The following is a 5,546-nucleotide window of genomic DNA, read 5'->3' on the forward strand; positions in this document are numbered from 1 at the left end:
AGGTTATCATAATTCATTCATGAAAGGGTTAAAATGAAATCTGCAACACAAGGTGTGAAAAAAGGACTCTCCACTTTTAATACTCTCCACTGTATATCTGCTGTAGCCACTATTTTTTAGCTTGTAGCTTTGTCCAAACACAGTTTAGTTAGTGTGTATGCATATCTAGTGATTGACCAGTACTGCTGTGGGGCTGAAAATAAGTTACCATTACAGTAACTTAAACCAGTCCTTGTCCTAATTCTTCAACTTGAAGGTGAGTTAAACTTTCACCCTTCAATGCTAATAAAACCAGTAACATTTCAGGTATTTGTTTTCATTAAAGAAAACATGGATTCCATGTGGGGATTTTCAGGCGTAAATGAATCACTGTCCTCTCTACAGTATGTATTCATATCTGCTGTGACTGTTTCAGGAAGTAGGACACCTGTTAATAATTAACTAAGTTATAATCTTCAGCATGGTTACAGAAACTATAAACACACACACACAATACCTGTTCACAGAGAAACTATGGCTTCATATCTTCAAATCTGGGAAGTGTCTACTCTCTCCTGCTTTTATCTTTTTATTTCTTTGTTTATGATTCCATTTTTATTGCTTTCTCAGAAACCACAATGTCTCGAAAAACAGACATCAAAAGAAAAGATATCAGTAATAACAAAACAACTAAGAAAACAAGGAAAAAAGACAAGGATGAGGAAATTTAAAAAAAAAAACTTCTTTAAAAAATCATTTTAATTCTGCCCTTGTGCATATGCAACATGCAACAGCATATGCAAGCATGCACAACCCCAGTATAATTCCTTACAGTACAGGTTCCATAGTGTAGTGGTTATCACGTCTGCTTTACACGCAGAAGGTCCTGGGTTCAAACCCCAGTGGAACCAGATCTCAAATAAACATTTAATGACTCTGAACAAAACTCTAACTTCTTGCATCAGTGAGAGTTAATCATGAAATGTGGATGACAGTGACTCTGCAACTTTACAATGAGAGATGATTTGCGAATTAGTCTATCTTCAACCAGACAGGAAGAACCAGGTCACAGATTTGCTGACTTTCAGTCCTGCATGGCATGTGACGTCCAGTCACTGCTGTTAAGTCTCACTTCATTGAAGTTCTTGTAAGGATGTGTAGAAGCTCCTCCTGTTGTTTTCCTGTTGACCATGCAACTTTTGATGACTGTTTATAAGTCATAAGATACAAATTATCGCCCAATTCTGTGTTAGACCTTTTAGCCAACTTCCTTCCAACTTATTACCACAGGTTTTACACATTTGGAAATTATGGTCAATAGGCCTCATTTAAATTAAATTATACTTCATATTTGAATTAACACCTGTTGTCTACAGGTAAAAATTGACCAGAGGACAATAGGAGGAGGGAACAGGATGGTTAAGTTGTTTTGTTTTTGTTAGCAAACAGCTTCTTATTTCCACATTCAGCAGTTATGGAGCAACATCATCATTCCATTTGGAGTCGTGTCTCTGTCCACTTGAAGAAGTCCAATACTCACTCTCTTGTAGTTGTTTTTGCTCTCTATCAACTCCTGAGGGAAATATTTTGCTCTTTAGTTTCCAAATGCTCCATTATGTTCACCAGCTAGTTGCTAACTATGTCAGTTTTCAGTTTGGTGCTGAGCACAGTGGCTTTCAAGAGCTTTTTTGCTGGAAAAACAGCTGCCTGCTGCAGCTGAAAACAACGCTATGAGAACACTGAGTGTGAGCCAAAACCGTAAAAATTTTGGAAAGTAGCATTGGGGCACTGCAGGGGACTGTGCTGGCTCCATATCTGTTCACCCTTTACACTTCGGACTTTCATTACAACACAGTAAGTAGAGTCCTGCCACATTCAAAAGTACTCTGATGACATCACGATTGTGGCCTGTGTGAGGAAAGGACAAACTGGTCTAGAAGGCTGGCTCAGTGCTAGGGAGGAGCCTTGACCATCTGGAGACTGTGGTGGACAGGCGGATGCAGAACAAGATACTGGCTATCATGGACAATGCCAACCACCCCCTCCACCACACCCTAGTGGGACAGAACAGCAGTCGCAGTGGGCGGTTCATCTCGTTACGCTCACGGACTGAGGGCTTCAGGAGGTCCTTCATCTCAACAGCAATGAGACTGGTTAATGCCTCAGCTGAGGCAGGGGCTCCTGACTGGGGCCCATTCCATCCTCCACCCCTTCATCCCCACTCCGGCATTTTAACATGGACTTTTATTATTTATTCTACTGTACTACACACACTTTTTATCATAAATGCTCACATTTTATCTCTTTTTACCATTTCAATATTTTAACTCAGTGTCTATCTATCTATCTATCTATCTATCTATCTATCTATCTATCTATCTATCTATCTATCTATCTATCTATCTATCTATCTATCTATCTATCTATCTATCTATCTATCTATCTATCTATCTATCTATCTATCTATCTATCTATCTATCTATCTATCTATCTATCTATCTATCTATCTATCTATCTATCTATCTATCTATCTATCTATATATCTATCTATCTATCTCTTAAGCTCCATAAAGCCAAGTAGAGCTGTAAAGTCGCTAAAAACACTCTGCAGGTAGGTCTTACATCGTGGGCAGCTGTGGCTCAGGAGGTACAGTGGGTTGTCCACTAATCAGAAGATCGGTGGTTCAGTTCCCGTCTCCTCCACTTCACATGTTCATGTGTCCCAGGCCAAGATACTTCACCCTGAATTGCTACTGATGGCTGCACCAACGGTGTGTTAATGTTAGCTTTCTCTTGATGAGCAGGTTGGCGCCCTGCATGGTAGCCCCTGCAATCAGTGTATGAATGTGTGTGAATGGGTGAATGTGACATGTAGTGTAAAAGCACTTTGAGTCAAAAGACTACAAAAATGCTTTTTAAGTACAGTCCATTTACATTATTAATTTGATATGTTGAAATTATGCAAATGTTGAAAGAATACAAGTAAAAGTCCTGCCTTCAAAATGATGCATTAGCATAAATATTATCAGGAAAATATAACTCAAATATCTGTCTGTATTTATGGCAGTATATGTTTGTATGATTATTACTATTAATACTGATGCATTAATGTGTGAGCAGCATTAAATGTGGTTTCGTGGAGGGCAAGTTGATTTACTACTTTACATATGACAGCCGGGCAAAGTGGGCAACTGCCACCTTCGGGGGCCCATAAGACCCCAGGTTAACTGTGTGCTTATATGCACCACTGAAGTACAGTCTGGATGTAATGAGAGTGGCTCCAGCATTATGACCATGGAGAGGGGTCTGTATCAAAAAACGTTTTAATACCTTCTATATTTTGGTGATTATAATACTTACATGGTGCATATTCCTAAAAGAAATTTACATTTAAACAAATTATATACAAACTACCTTTGGGAACTTGGGTCTTGTAAAGTTCCACATCTCTTTCCTGGTAATTCATTACAAAGAGAAACATACTGTGATCAGTACGGAGCGTTACAGAGATCAAGCAGGAAGACACTAGTTTTCAATTCCAAATAAGGGCCCTAAAACTGGTCACCAAAACAGAACTGAACTCAAGAAGTGGACTCACACACAACAACTGTTAGAAACACTGAAACATCTGTAAAACTTGAGATTAGTAGAAGTAACATTACTCTCATCACTAAATATGTTATTTTGACCATTTAAAAGAAATCTCTTTAGAGTCCTGCAACTTTATGATGCAATAAAGTTGTGCAAATACTTAATGTGCAATACTAAATCACTGGAGTAGCTCTTTAAAACTCATATTCAGTCTCAGCTGGAAGTTTTTACCTGCAGCAAAAAAGCTGATGAACACGCTGATAGAAAAATGTGTCAGTTTTCTGTCAGAGGTGACTAATGCAAATCAGGAACAATAGCATCGCTGTGATCCTAATCCACATGTTCTCATCTCTTTATCCAGACCTCTCAGCCGCCCGTTAAACTGTTTTTCATGAGAGAGAGAGAACAGGCCGATCTGTGCCCTTTTGTGTTTGATTTCCTGTATTAAAATGAGGCAGACAGCAGTGGCGCAGCAAAGGATTCAAAGATATCCCCCACAAAGGAGCACGCAATCACAGATAAGGTTTCACTCATACTGATCACAGCAGATACATTTCATTATGAAGAACAGGGAAAGTCAGATATGTTCGAATAATTACACCTAATGTCAAATAACCACAGCTTTAGTAGGAGAAGAAGAAAAAGAAGGAGGATGAAGCTTTTTTTAAGCTGTTTTTTTTCAAAAAATATAAAAGGATGGTTTTGCCCACACTATATGGAACAATACATTCTGGCATATGACAGTATATGACCTGAGGCTACTGCTGTATCAGTCACAGTTAGCTGACCTTCAGCTCTGTTGCAAACTACACATCACAGCAGTCAAATCTCTATTCAAATCATGCCGACTTCCTCTGTGAAAGCTGAGAGAAGCTGATTGAATAACACAGATTTAATAGTCTGAGAGGGAGAAAGGGGAAATAAGGAAAGACAGAAAGAAAAGAAAGAAATGAGAGAAAAGAAATAAGTGGGATGAATAATCAAATCATATATACTCAGTGTCACAGTTTACCTGTTATGTTTCAGCTGATGCTGCGGTGTGTTGGTCAAACATCTCCATCTTGTGGTGCTTTTGGTGAAGTGCATCTACACCACCTGCTAGACTCATACATTTGTTACCAAAGGAAGAAAAACAGAGTGATACAGATATTAGAGCATGCAAACTTAAAGATGATCACAACTGAACCTCTACCCAGTCAAAGGCATTTTTTTTTAGAAATGGAATTTCTATCTTTTAACCTCCCTTTTTTAATTTGTAGTTTATTACTGTTTAGGTTCTGAGTTATACATATGTTGAATTTTCATATTCAGGCATTGACATAAAAAAGGAAAAACATAAAAAATACAGTAACAAAACTATATACAAACAAGGAGTAACATTTCACATATAAATATTCAATAAAGTAAAGAAATACGATCAGGCCATTTGGCTGTGATGTAGTTACACCATTTTTGCCAGTGTGAAAGAAACTTTTCCATTCTTTGGTTGACAAAGCTGCTCCATTCTATAGGTTTCTGTCACAATGTCTGAGTGTGTTTTAAGATCCATTCAGCATCTGTACATGGATGATATATTCCCTTTACTGGTTTCTGATCGATATGCTCTCTTAAACAACTCTAGCAGGCTGGAGTTTGCCTCTGTTACATTTTTAACCTTTGTGCTGACATAATGTCGTATCTTTAGGTATCTAAAGAAGTCCTGCTTCTCCAATAGGTGATTTTCTTTATTCTCCTTTTTAACCTAGTTTTTAGTCTAGCTTTTATTAAACTTTATCTCTTTTTTTCTTTGTTCCTGGGGGTGCATGTGACTGACAACCTGTCCTGGTCCCTGCACACCTCCTCTCTGGTGAAAAAGTCCATCCATTCTTCTTTTTTCTCAAAAATCTTATTTCCAGGAGGCACAGATGAGGACTTAGTTAGTTTTTATAGGGATAGTGTTTTATAAGTTTATTTAAATCTATGTATGTATTTGCTCT

The 5,546-nt window shown here is 38.0% G+C and overlaps 1 non-coding gene across 1 annotated transcript; it reads left to right on the top strand.

Moving 5' to 3' along the window:
- Window positions 1-817: 817 nt before the first annotated feature.
- Window positions 818-890, top strand: trnav-uac (transfer RNA valine (anticodon UAC)). Its single transcript has one exon. It is a non-coding gene; the product is annotated as a tRNA-Val (tRNA).
- Window positions 891-5,546: the final 4,656 nt, after the last annotated feature.

This window comes from Scomber scombrus, chromosome 18 (genome assembly GCF_963691925.1).
Source record: "Scomber scombrus chromosome 18, fScoSco1.1, whole genome shotgun sequence".
Lineage (NCBI taxonomy): Eukaryota > Metazoa > Chordata > Actinopteri > Scombriformes > Scombridae > Scomber > Scomber scombrus.